Here is a 14,834-nt window from a genome sequence, read left to right on the forward strand (position 1 = left end):
TTGAATAGATAATAAAGATACTAAACACACAGAAACACTGATGGCTGAGGTTCAACAGAATGCAACTGTGTGGTTCAGCTCAGCATAAAACGTGTCCTCATGCCCCAGCATCAGACCATGACACTGTTTCAGGTGCATTTTGCTTCTACAAAAACAGATAATTTACTTCAGACAGATTTTAAATGTTGTAGTACTGTAATACATGTATATGTATACATTCAGTTAAATCTGGTCTGGTCAAGAGAAAACAATGTTCCTCACACACACACACACACACACACACACACACTATTGTTTTTGCATTGACTCTTGGTCACCAACAGGATTTGATGGGGACCTCTGTGGATGACAGGACTTTTCCACTGAGAAGCAAATTGACAAGTTGACTCAGTTCTTCCTGCATTCTCACCTAAGAACAAAAATCAGTCTCTGGCTTTTTTTCTTCATGAACACAGTCGAACTGCACAAACTCCTACTGTAGACACTACACCACATCTGCACCTTCAGGTTCCGGTAGCTAGGAAATCTGTCCAGGTCTTGTTCAGATCAATTCCTCTGTTCTAACATCTGACAGTGACCTTACTATCTTTATTGCTGTGGAGCAGGGTTCTGTTCTTGGTTAATAGCTGCTGCCGAAAGCACTGTGCTGTGTAACACAGTGGCCAATGTTTTCACCAGTGGGTTTATCCATTCTTAACACAGGGGTTACGGTTAAACTGTCTTTTGGAAAGGTGCTGCCCTATCCCTCTAAAACTGTCTGCTATCTTGGTACAGTCTGCCTCTGTTGTTGAATGCAGCTCCGCCTCCAAATCTGCTAATCGGCTCACCTACTACTTGTCCAACCGGAACATTCTGTGTGCAATAGTAGCCACGAGAAGTAGTATTTACACCTCCACAACAACAACACCACATGCCAGAGAACAGGCTGGACTTTATGTAATGGACATGTTGTTTCCAGCTTTAATCCAACACTGAGCGGAAACTCTTGTTTTCTCAGCAGATTATCTAAAAGTGAACACTAGCTGACAAGTTCCATGTAGTTAAAAAACAAGTAAAGAAATCCCAGGTGTGATGAAAGTAAAGTAGTATCATCATGAAGTTGCCATAGAATTAAGTCACATTTTTGTAAAAAAGAAAATAGGAAACAATGTTTTTTCATGTTCACAAATACTTTGCAGAAAGGAACAAAATGTCTTTGTCCGTTATCACATGATGACTTAATGTGGTGGAGCTGCAGTCACTTGCAGTTAATGAACTGATGTTTTTGCTTGTTTGGGAGTTAATTATCTAGTGTTTGATCTTTAGCGAAATCCCAAGTGTGTGCTGACTTTTGTGCTTCTTTAAAACATGTATCAGTACTTTACATAACACTGAGGAAGTGACTTGTTGGCCTGCATTCTGAGGTCAAAGTGGTCTACCGGGATGATATGGTGCTATGAGGTCTTCTATATATGATGGAGCCTGACCATTCAGAGCTTTATATGTAAGAAGCAGGGTTTTAAATTCTATTCTACATTTAATAGGAAGCCAATGGAAAGAAGCTAGTGAAGGTGAAATATGATCTCTTGCTAATTTCAGTCAGCACTCTTGCTGCAGCATTTTGGATTAATTGCAGGCTCTTTAGTTACTGGGGCATCCTGAAAGTAGGGAATTACAGTAGTCCAACCTAGAGGTAACAAATGCATGGACTAGTTTTTCGGCATCACTTTGAGACAGGATGCTCCTAATTTTGGTAATGTTCCATAGGTGGAAGAAGGCTGTTTTATAGATTTGTTTTATATGTGAGGTAAAGGAAAAATCCTGGTCAAAAATAACTCCAAGGTTCCTTGCAGTAGTACTGGAGGCCAGACTTATTTCATCTAGAGTAACAATATGGTTGGACATCATATCTCTGAGATTTTTGGGCCCAAATACTATGACTTCAGTTTTGTCTGAGTTTAGAAGTAAAACATTGTGGGACATCCAGGCCTTTTTGTCTTGGTGGCTTAAAGCTTTATTAACTGATTCTTTTCATCTGGTTCCATAGATAAATATAGCTGGGTATCATCAGCATAGCAGTGGAAATTTATGGAGTGCTTTCTAATAATGTTGCCTAAAGGAGACATATATAAAGTAAAAAGTAATGGTTCTAACACAGAGCCTTGTGGAACGCTATAGCTAACCTTTGTATGCATGGAGGATTCATCATTAACATTAACAATTTGAAATCGATCAGGTAGTTAAGATTTAAACCAACCTAGTGCAGTTCCTTTAATCCCAATTTCATGTTTTAGTCTGTGTAATAAAATGTTTTGATCAATAGTATTGAATGCAGCACTAAGATCTAACAGAACAAGTATAGAGACTTGTCCATTATCTGATGCCATAAGAAGATTGTTGGTGACTTTTACCAGTACTGTTTCTGTACTATGATGAACTGTAAATCCTGACTGAAAGTCTTCATACAAATTATTCCTATAAAAGGTGGTCACATAATTGTTTTGCAACTACTTTTTCAATTATTTTAGAAATAAAGGGGAGATTAGATATTGGTCTGTAATTGGCTAGAACATCTGGGTCAAGACAGGGTTTTTTAAGTAGTGGTTTAATTACAGCTACAGTGTCTCACATTTGTTTTGTTTATAATTCGCCACTTCGTTGCTTCTCATTCACCCATTCACACACATACTGATGGCAGGGGCTGTAATGCAAGGTGCTAATGTCACCCACCTGGACTAACTTAGGGTTTAGTGTCTTGACACATAGCTGGCACCGGGGAAAGAACCACTGACCATGTGGTCCGTGGGTGACTGCCTTACCAAACACCCCATGTCTGTTTATCTCTTATTTTCTCTTAATTTAATATTCTGAGACGCTTTTAGAGCTTCAAAATGCATTCTCAACTTCAAATGACAAACACCGACCTCACATTTTGGGTGAATCTAAGTGTCCAGGTTACACTCATACATGGGATGTAGCGCTCTGTCCCTGTAAGACAAGACTGTCAAAATGTGTCCATATCTAGAATTTGTTAAGTCCAAAGGTCCATTGGGATTTCCTTCCTTTTCCTGAGCCTTTGGGTGAAGACTCCACCAAATTCACTTGGAAAATTAATCCTTCCCCCAACAACTCTTAATGTTTAATACTAACAGGTTCCATCTGTCTGGTCTGAAGTGATCTTGACCAGGCCAGACTGGGACTGATGTGTCCTGTTGAACATACCCTGCTCTTAAAAATTCTTTCTTCTTTGTATATTGTTGCCTGTGTCTATAAAATAGATCGTTTTTATAAAAAAAAAAAAAAAAAAAAAAAAGTTTTTCCGCATGTTTGTAGGTGATGTGTGCAGCTTGTGTAGCGGTCATATTTCTAGTATCCATGTGACACAAATAAACATTGACAGACTCTGTTCTACTCATAGTTAATGGTTGTGTCATGGAAACTGTTTTTATTGGAGGTCTGAACTAAAAGCAAGTAGATTAACCTCCTCTGGACCTTGGCTTTCAATCTACATCTGACAAAAACAGCTAGAGGGAAACACACGAGCAGCAGAGTAAATATCAGCCCAGTCCAAGAACAGGATTGTGGTTAGGAGCAGGTATTAGTATCTAAGACATGGACACTAATGTCTTCAGGATCTGAGGCTTTGAAGCTCAGCTGGTGCCAGCAGGATCATTACGACATAGATTAACTGTTGAGTAATCTGGCAGCAGGAAGTGATTTCACTATGATCATACCCACAGTTCTCTCTCACAAGAAGTAGGTATAGTTTTTGTCTGCTCGGGTACAGCAGGATCAAGAAGTTAGAGACTCTGGTCTGACCCCTTAAACCCCACAAAACAAAGAGCCGCACACATTATGCTTAACGAGCACACACTTAATCCTCATTAACTCATTATCTCCTAATGAGATGATCCTGCAGCTACACCACGGAAGTAGGAGGACACGGGTATCCTCCTGAAGATTAATGAAGGACATCAAATTTAACTTAAAGACAGTTTACAGACAGTTAACTCTGCTGCCATTAAATAAAGGCAAAATAATCACAATGCCTGTGGCATCGGCATCACTGTTCACACACTGTATGTCTAAGGATTTAAAATTTAGGATTCAAACAACTTTATTGATCCCATGGGGAAATTGTGTTGCATGTTACAGCTGGTATTTATGTGAAAGTAGAAAAGAAAGAAAAAAAACTTCCACCAAACCAAAACAATTAACAAGTACAAACTACTGATTAATAAGAAAAAATCCAGCTACAGGTGTAAAAAAAACAACAAATAAAAATAATAAATGAAGTAAAAACAATATAATTTAGTTAGGTCCAGTTAGGCCTTTCAGTCCCCCTCCTTTTTATAGAAGGGAGACGAGTTGAACAGTTTAATGGCCACTGGGAGAAAGGATCTCCTGTGACATTCTGTGGAGCACTTGACTGTGATCAGGCTCTGGCTGTCTTCTTAAAAAATCATCGATCAAAAATTAACTTAAACTGGGGCCACAGGGACAGTGAAGAAGGCTGATGTAGAGATGACAGAAAATAGGGCAACAACAACATTATGAAGATGCAAGTAGAGGCTCAATACGTGTTCTCACAAACATACATTCACTGTAAAGCTGCTTCTAAAATGACTTGACACTGCACCATCACACATACCAGGGATTGCATTATGCACATGCATACTCTATGATGACAAGTGATTCTCTGAATCAATGCAGGATCCACTAGGTCATCAGGATGCACAAACGGTGAATTTAAAGTCAGTACATCCACAGCCAAAGAGGAAACTTTACCAAAAGCAGCTCTATTGGCTCATGATGTTGTAAGACCCTGCATAACAAATGAGGTTACTGCACCAGGCCAGGAGATTAAAAGGTCAAAAGAGACTTCAAAAATACTTCTGCAAGTTTGAGTGTTTCACATTGGTAGAGTCTGTAATGTACCTGGAGAAACAGTCACAGTAATTTTTCACATACTTCACTTGTAGTATGTTCTCTACAACTTGTGGTTCTTGAAAACCACTTCTCAGTGATAACATTCTAACAGAACAACCTGACAGTCTCACCACGACACTCCTGGTAAACAATGTCTGTGTCCCTGTGACTTTAGTTTACTTTGGTCTTGGTAAGTCGAGGTCGAGTCTTCTGATTTTAATGGACCGACCCAGAGCAGGACAAACTACTTTCATAGATACTGCTGTGCTGCAGGAGGTAGCGCAATCGACCACCAATCCCCCAGTTGCTGGTTCCATGCCTGGCTCCTCTGGTCACATGTCAAAGTGTCCTTCAGCAAATCATTGAACCCCAACTTAGTTGCTAGCAGCTCCCCGTCCCATAGCAGCTCCCCAACGTACCAATGATTGGTACTAAAAATTAGTAAATAAAAAGCAGAGTAAATCGCTTTGAGTACCAATAGGTGAAAAAGTGCTATATAAGTGCATTACATTTACCATTTATGTTTACGAGTGGTGGATCAGACTCACACAGAGCCTCATTAGAGTTTACTCCAACAACAGAACATCTTCATTGCTGCACCATGTTTGAGTTTGTTGCCTTTTGATCTCATATCTGCTTTGAATCCATGTGCTGCAAAAGTGGTGTAAAAATAGAGGTGATGTGATTAAAAGCTCCTTCTGGCAGCAGTTGCAAAAGAGCATATGTAGGAGAAAAACCTGGAACAAGGACCTCTTGTTGACATGTGACTGAGCACAAAGCTGCAGCACTGGGAACAACTCTCTGCAGGAGTCAGGCAGCAGCTCAGGCATTTAGGAGTCTATTTAAACATGGTTTTAACGTGACCATCTTCAACTATCTCACTTTGTTTGTCTAAGCAGTCCTGACCACTTTCCAACAAAGATGGAATTAATCCTGTCTGCAGAAGGCAGAATATTTCATTGAACTAATTTAACCTTGATGTTTCGCAGCAATGAGTTATGATTTATCAGGTCTAGTTTTTTAACGCTTTGTCTGCAAATGTCCACACCTGAAGGTGGGGGTCCCACAGAAAGTAAAGGGATACTTTTTCTGTTAATTAGAACCTATCAATGTGAAATATGTTCATCAAGTGTCCATTGTGCAGTCTAGTCACTCTATATGTTGGAGCAAATCTGAAGATTAGTCTAGTTTTAGTTCCACCAGTATGAGTCCACATTCAGTTTTTACTTTATGGACTTAGTTTTATTGTGTCAGTTTGGCTCATTTTAGTGGAGGAACAGAAGGTGCTGACATTTAGCCATAAAACATTAAGGCATTTGTGTAAAGTGGAGTCATGCTTGGCACCTACTGCAACACATTTCCCAGGTTCATCTCATTTCTCTCTAAAAGAGACTCAATCATCAATCATCAACCTCATCTTCCTCAATCTGATACAGAGTTTACCATTAGCTCACTCAGACAATATGCTGTTTACTACTGAAGCACTAATTGTTAAATGAAGTGGACATGGTGTGGTATTGTTGCTGTTCTGTTTGAATCCGGTTGTGTCCACACTGGTCCTCGTGTCACGCCATCCTCTAATGAGTCTGAACACAGAGCGATCGTGAGCAACAGCTCGACCTCCACAAAGAGAGCCTTCTTCAGCATCGACTATTTTGATCATCCCCCCTTTGCACGTTTGCACGGATTCCTGCTGGAGAAAACAGTTCAAATCGAGTCTGAGCACGGGAAAGCAGCATCCGCCATCTTCATCACAGTGCTACTCATCTCCATGCTAAATAGTTCTTTCATTCCCTCACTGTGTTTACATAAATTCCAACACCTGCAGGTAGGGACCGAGAGAGGGAGAGAGAGGCGGTGAAGCACAACTACGGGAATGAGAAGACATAAAATTGATAGCATGCAGTGGTAACAAATAAATGTATAGAGAGAAAGAGGAGAGGAGCTCATTGCACTTGCGGGAGTCCCCCAATACTCCAAACCTATAGCATCTTAGTAGGAGCTAGTTCAGGTTGACTGAGCAGTTTTAACTATAGGTATAACTAATATCAAAAAGGAAGGTTTTAAGCCTAGTCTTAAAAGTAGAGAGGGTGTCTGCCCCCAGAATCTGGATTGGAAGCTGGTTCCAAAGAAGAGGGGCTTGATAACTAAAGGCTCTGCCTCCCATTTTAATTTTGGAAACTCTGCTAACCACAAATAGGCCTGTATTCTGGGATCGAAGTGGTCTAATTGGACGATACAGTACTATGAGATCTTTTACATATGATGGAGCTTGACCATTAAGAGCTTTGTATGTAATAAGCAGGGTTTTGAATTCTATTCTAGATTTTATGGGAAGCCAATGGAACGAAGCTAGTGAAGGTCTCTGTCGCTAGTTTCAGTCAGCACTCTTGGTGCAGCATTTTGGATTAACTGAAGGCTTTTTAGACAGTTATTAGTGCACCCCAGAAGTAGGGAATTACAGTAGTCCAACCTAGAAGTAACAAATACATGGACTTTTGGCATCAGACAGGATTTTGGTAATGTTCCGTAGGTGGAAGAAGGGTGTTCTAGAGATTTGTCTTATATGTGAGGTAAACGACAATTTCTCACATTTTTCACAGCTGCTAATACAACTATGCAATAAATTCACTGTTTGCCAAAGCCATAGGTTGCAGCCACAGATCATTGTGGCTGCAAGATAGCACTTCATCTTAAGTTTGCAAAAAGGATTGAATGAATAATAGTTTTTAAATTAGCCCCAGTTTAACAGAACACAACTTTCATATCGCAAAAGCTGAGATTGAAGTCTGTGTGTTTAATGATACAATAAGAATTAAGATCGGCCCCCCCTCCACCTACAGTGCTGCTAACTGTAGTGAAGATGGCCTCAGCAGAAGCAAACCCTGATGTCACTGAACAAGAGAACAGACTACGAAAAACCTTGTGGTGCTGAAGTGACCACACAGCACAAATATCCTTTGGACTGAATAAGCCCCACTAAGCAGTTTGTTGAGTTATTGATGAAAAACTTTTGCTGATGCCAATTTCCAAATGCTGAGCCATGAGCCAACGGATAATTTAACAATATTTCTTAACAACTCTCTTCTGTCTGAATTTACAATAATGGACTTCATTCTACATTTACATTTAGTCAATAAACAGCAGTTAGGGAAAAATTCAACTATAGCAGGTCTTAAGTGAAAAAGCTGTAAAAAAAATTTAAAAAAATTAGTCTTTCCTCATTTGCTTCATATGTCAGTACAATGGAGAGTAATGTTATTCCTGAACAAATTGATCATCTTGTTGACAACTCTGCAGCCTCACTACGTACAATACTATATAGTGTTGCCCCTCTGAAAAAGAAGGCAGTAAATCAGAAGAGGCGATCTCCATGGTATAGTTCGCAAACATGCAACTTAAAACAGGCAACACAAAAGTTAGAAAGGAAGTGGCGTTCTAGAAATTTACAAGAATCTCATTTAACCTGGAAAAACAGTTTAAAAATGTACAAAAACCTCTCCGTGATGCCAGAACAGCTTATTATTCATCACTAACGGAGGAAAACAAGAACAAAACGGTTTCTGTTCAGCACTGTAGCCAGGCTGACTAAGAGCCATACCTCTGTTGAGCCTAGTATTCCCTCTACTGTGAGCAGCAATGACTTCCTGAATTTCTTTATGAATAAAATTGTAGCTATTAGAGAAAGAATTCACCAGATTCTCCTCCCAAATATTACAGATAGATCTTTACGTACAACAGTGCTAGTTAATCATCACTAAGGCCCTAATCCCTCTTAGACTGCTTTTTACCCATAGATCTCGCTGAGCTAACTATGGAACCAGATAAAAAAAAAAATCGGTTTATCAAGCTTCAAGCAAACCTACAAGACATAAAGGCCTGGATGTCCCACAATTTTTACTTCTAAACAGACAAACCTGAAGTCATAGTATTTGGGCCCAAAAATTTCAGAAATATGATGTCCAACCATATCGTTACTCTAGATGGCATAAGTCTGGCCTCCAGTACTACTGCAAAGAACCTTTGAGTTGTTTTTGACCAGAATTTGTCCTTTACCTCACATATAAAACAAATCTCTAGAACAGCCTTCTTTCACCTACGGAACATGGTCAAAATTAGGAGCATCCTGTCTTAGAGTGATGCCGAAAAACTAGTCCACACATTTGACACATTTGCCCCAGTAACTCCCTAAAGACGCTGCAATTAATCCAAAATGCTGCAGCAAGAGTGCTGACTGGAACTAGGAAGGGAGAAGTTCACAGAAGTCTGGCTTCAAGAGGGGTCACTCCACAGAAACGGCACTCCTGACTGTCGTTGAATATTTTCGAGCTGCAAAAGCCACAGGTCAGTCTTCTGTCTTAATTCTACTTGATCTATTGTCAGCCTTTGACATTGTGAACTATCAGATCCTCTTGTCCCCACTCTCTGACTTAGGAATCTCTGGATCAGCTCTAGACTGGCTTTATTCCTACCTATCGGGACAAACCTTCAAGTTGTCCTGGCAGGGGCATCTTTCTCACTCTCATAGCCTCTCTACCCGTGTTCCACAGGGCTCAGTTCTTGGTCCTCTTCTTTTTTCTATCTATACTGCATTCCTGGGTTCCATCATTCACTCACATGGTCTTTCCTATCACAGCTATGCTGATGACACACAGCTCTTCCTGCCCTTTCCACCGGACGACTCAACTGTCTCATCACGCATTTCTGCCTGTCTCTCAGACATCTCAGCCTGGATGAGTAAGAGACATGTTCAACTCAACCTCTCCAAGACTGAAGTCCTTGTCTTCCCAGCCAGACCTTCGACACAACAAAACTTTAGCATCAACATTGAATCTACAGTGATTGTCCCCACTAAATCGGCGAAAAATCTGGGGGTCATCATCGACGACCAACTGAGCTTTAAGGACCACATCTCCTCAGTCTCTAGGGCATGCAGATTTTCCCTCTACAACATCAGGAAGATCAGACCCTACATCACAGAATATACAACCCAACTCATTGTACAGGCACTGGTCATATCTTGTCTCGATTACTGGAACAATTTGTTGATTAGGTTACCAATATCCACAATAAAACCCTTGCAGATGATCCAAAACACAGCAGCTCGCCTCATTTTTAATCAGTCAAAAAAGACCCATGTCACACCACTCTTTAGATCTGTACACTGACTTCCTATAGCTGCTCGCATCAGGTTCAAAGCTCTGTCTCTTGCTTACAGGGTGGTTAACTTGACAGCTCCCGCTGACCTCAACTCACTCATTGAAATCTACAATCCTTCCCGCCCGCTGCAGTCTGCCAACAAACGAGGTCAGGTGGTCCCAGCACCGCACATAAGACACCAAGCAAAACTTTTTAGCGCAATGATTCCACAATGGTGGAATGAGCTACCAAACTCTCTCCCAATGTTCAAAAAACTGCTGAAAACAGAACTCTTCCACATCTTCCTAAGCACTTAAATCTATAAAAAAATAAAATAAAATTTTTCTGCTCTTTCTTGCACATGCATCTCATGAACTTTAAACACTTTTATGATTAGACTTTGCTTAGATGTTTTCTCCTTGACTTAGATTTTTGTTGCTTTGTACCTCACTTGTAAGTTGCTTTAGATAAAGGCGTCTGCTAAATGACTAAATGTAAATGTAAGGTGGGTCTGCATCGAGGATAAGCTCAAAGCCCCTTCTTGTTTGATCTGGCGATGGACAAGCTGACAGATGAGGTCAGACAGGAATGTCTGTGGACTATGATGTTTGCAGATGGTGTTCAAGAAGGTGGTGAGACAAGAGATGTTGTTCGGCTTACAGACAGTTGCACTGAAGATATGAAGATTTTGAGGTTCTCTTTGGGAGTGAAGAGGATGGATAGGATCAGAGGGACAGCTCATGTTAGATGTTTTGGGGACAAAGTCAGGTCCAGAGGAAGACCAAAGAGGAGATTTATGGATGTAGTGAAAGAGGACATAAGGTTAGTTGATGTGAGAGAAGAGGATGCAGAGGATAGGGTTAGGTGGAGGCACATGATTCGTGGCCACCTCTGAAAGAGAACATCTGACAGGAAATAAAGAAAAAGTTCAGCCCTAGTTAGCATCCACAGTCAAAGGTCTAAAAGTACCTGTGGTAAATTTAATGATTTCAGTGACGCTCACAGGGCTTTACGCTGTGAGCGAATCCCCCGATTGTGGTGAATTAGTTCAAATGAAGGGCCCTTTGGCTCAGGTAAACACTCAACAAAAGGTGAAAATGAACTGAGCCACTCTGATGTTTTTCTGTTTTGTGTGTGTTTGAAGGTAAAAACTCAGGTGACACTTTGTATCTTTATCTCAGAGCTCTAGAAACATTTCCTGTCATTAAACCTCCTCATAAGGTGTCTTGAAGTTATCATCCAGAACCTGTGAGCTTCAAACTTCTGGCCAGACATGAACTGTCATGAGGGGGTAAGTAGGACGTGTGTGGACAGGTAGCAAATTGATCAGGTGCCATTAACCTATGAAACATTCCACTCTGCCAGTTCAATTATGCCTGGCATGTTATTGACGTATCATTTCATGTCGTGCTTTCTAGGATACATAAGAAGCCAAGAGCAACAATATCACCACAGCTGATGTTTTATCTGGAACAGGCAGAATTTGCAGCGTTTACCTGCTTTGAGCCTAGGGAAACACTACGGGATAATCAGGATAATATTGGGCCCGGTTTTACTCTTTTGACCCTCAACAACACACACCATGCTGACTCCTTCTCTCAGCCCTGATTTAATTTCTTACTTTTTTCCCCCTCCTTTGTTTTTGCTTGCTGTTCTCCTTGGGACAAATATTACTGGCCGACATGCTGGTAAATGACCACAGGGAGCCTCCATGTTTGTTTTGTTCTGAAGTCACATTTTATTACACGGGTTTCTGGGAGATCCCAGTATCTGGATCATCACACCAAAGCATATGTATAAACTCAGTGTATGTTCAGACAACTTGTTGCAGGAAACACAGAGAACAGAGGCTTTAGGTTCCGAGAGCCTGATTACAACCTGACACAGGTGTGTGAAGCAAAGTCTTTAACAAGCTCCAAACACTGTGTGATGTGTGTGTGTGTATATGTATATATATATACACACACACACACATCTATACATATGGACCTTGCTTTGTGCACTTAAATTCATTTACTGGATGGGTGAGCAAATACTTTTGGCAATATAGTGTATCTGAGGAGGAAGAATCTTGTGACGGCTCAGATACATAACTTCCCTCTACAATTTATAAAAGCACCAGACTTATATAAAAATCATGTGTTTATGTGAACTTCAAAGTACAAATGAGGTCTACATTTAGAATTCAAGGCAGATTCTATTGAACCCAAATAATCACCATTCATTTTCTCATGAAATGATGACATACACAAAAATCCCAGTGATGAACCCTGGGATTCAGGAGCTTGAAGAGTCTGACCAAGGTGGTTTGTGTACCAAAGCAATACGATTTCATCTCTCTCACACTCACACTCACACACACTCACACTCACACACACTCACACACACACACACACACACACACACACACACACACACACACACACACACACAGAGTAAAAGTCTTTGGCAGTGACTCCACACACATTTCTCACAGGTCTGAGTCTTTCCCCATTAAGTCCACTGGTTTCCACAATGACCAATCTGGTGTGAGCCAGCCTGCAGAAACCTAAGCCTTGGGGGGGGGGGTAATCTGTGACACACTGACCTCAATTTGCAGCTCATTGTTCACTGTGAGTGGCTAAGTACACCAGGCATGAAGGTGTGCGAGCTGAGCAGCTCCTCACATGACCCCTTCCTCCCCAGCACAACACTTCCTGTACACATCCTCACAGGAATTTCTCATGATATAAACGTCTTCCTCACTGGCCATAAATTACTTGCTAATGGAAACAGGAAGTACCTGAGAGACAAAGAACCTGGTGTAAGGAAACCGTGAGGACATTTACACCTGGTCCCACTGTATGATAACATCACACAGCAGAGTCATTGGATGCAGGACTGAACAGCGATGAGGGAAACGCCAACAACTGTGGTTCAGGGGGGAAAGTGGGTAGTCCACTAACTCCAGGGTTGGATGTTTGATCCCTGGTTGCTCTAGTCAACATAGTGATTTGTGGACACCAGGACACGCTGATTCCTGGTGTGTGTTCCTCATTGGGTGAGACTTCTGAAAACGTGTCTGCATCTCGTTTATCTGAGGCCTAGTCCAGATGTCTATTTTTAACACAGGGTTTTCCTCTTTCATTTAAAAAAAAGCCACTCAAGCATTGTTTCAAAAACCCTTTGACAACACAAAAAGTGTTGAGAACAAACAAATCCACAGTCAGTGGCTGTTAAGCCATGTTGGTCAAACAGAAGCCTGACAATGATTCTCCTGCAGGTTTGTGCAGACCTGAGAGTTTGTGTTTTTTCCAGCTCCACGAATATCCCACAGTGTCACATGATGATGTTTCCCAATTGTCTTTTTTTTTTTAACATCCTTTGGCATCTTATGTTGATGCCACAGGTAAACTCACCCGTCACTATTGGATGCTCCAGGAGAACCACCATTGAACGCCATGGAACCAACTTTACATATTCACAAAACAGGGTTAAGGTCAAGGTATGGTTATGTTAAGAGCAACGCTTTTTGGTGCCTCTGGAATGAGAATGGACTGCTCTCCCGCTATTCATTCACTCAATGGCTCACTCAGGCAGGTAAAGCCAGTTTCGAATGGTGTGTCACAGATTTCTAAATATCTTCACCATGGACAGAGTTTGTGTGAATGACAGGCCCATACGCCTGAACAAGCTACGTCTTTAAATATCTATGTATGTTTGGACTCGGCCTGAATGTTTTCCTTGTGTTTTGAGGTAACAGGAGATCTGGAAAGCCCCTTCATCAATGCAACAAAGCTAATAAGCAGCAGCCAGTGGTGATGATCCCCTCACTCTGCTAACAGTCTGTGGCCTGAATAGGGCAGAATATCTGCAGACAGAACTAAGGGTAACACAATCATGTCCTGAAAAAAAATCTTTCCTGTGTAATGAAGCTTTTTTTGACTTTTGATTGGCTCATCTGACTAACATCTGGAGCGCAGTTTGATTTGATTATTATATACTGCTTTTATCTAAGGTACCTTTTATTCACACACAGTCACAAACTGATGAAAGCAGCTGCAAGGTGCTCACCTGACCCACCTGAAACAATTCAGTGTCTTGCCCAAGGACACGTCAACACATAGCCACGATGGACCGGTTGTCAACCCACTGACCCTGTGATCCAATGGCAACTGCCTTACCTACCAAGCTACAGCTGTCCGGGGGGGTGTCAGAACGGCTTGTCATCAGTGATGGAGCTCTGAAGTCTGTGTGCTACAACTGGGCCTATTCAGCATGTTTATGAGAGCGTGACTGGATTGTACAGTGCTTTGGACCTTTGTGGAAACATCTGTGTTCATTCTGTTTCTTTAATCAATTAATCAGGTTTTTCCTCTAATTTGTCACTCTTTGTGTTAATAATTAATTTCAGACAAGCACTTATGTTTGCAGTAAAAATGTGTGTTGAAACTAAAAATGTCACGTCTGCTGTCACGACTCTGGAAAAACTCTGGAAGAAATTTTTAAAGTATTTCCCTGATTTATTGTTGTGGTTTGTTTTAGTTGTTTGTGTCCCACTGAGATTGTGAGGGTGAGACTATTTCCTGAAAGCAGCACAAACCAGCACAGACCAGCTGAGTCCAGACTGTACAGAAGAGTAAACAGGTCCTGTTTTTTGTTCAGTTCAGCTTTAAGTTCCCAAATTTCGTTTAAGTGTGTCACACTGTTCTCCAGCTGGAAACAGACACCGACTGTTCTCCCCCGCGTCTCTCTCACACCGAGACAGAAGAGCACAACCACAGCGAGACAGAGGAAATTTGACTGAT

General features: G+C 41.2%; 1 pseudogene; it reads left to right on the top strand.

Moving 5' to 3' along the window:
• Positions 1-8,153: 8,153 nt before the first annotated feature.
• Positions 8,154-10,364, top strand: LOC137108491 (uncharacterized; annotated as a pseudogene).
• The last annotated feature ends 4,470 nt before the right edge of the window (positions 10,365-14,834 follow it).

This window comes from Channa argus, chromosome 2 (assembly GCF_033026475.1).
Source record: "Channa argus isolate prfri chromosome 2, Channa argus male v1.0, whole genome shotgun sequence".
Classification (NCBI taxonomy): Eukaryota; Metazoa; Chordata; class Actinopteri; order Anabantiformes; family Channidae; genus Channa; species Channa argus.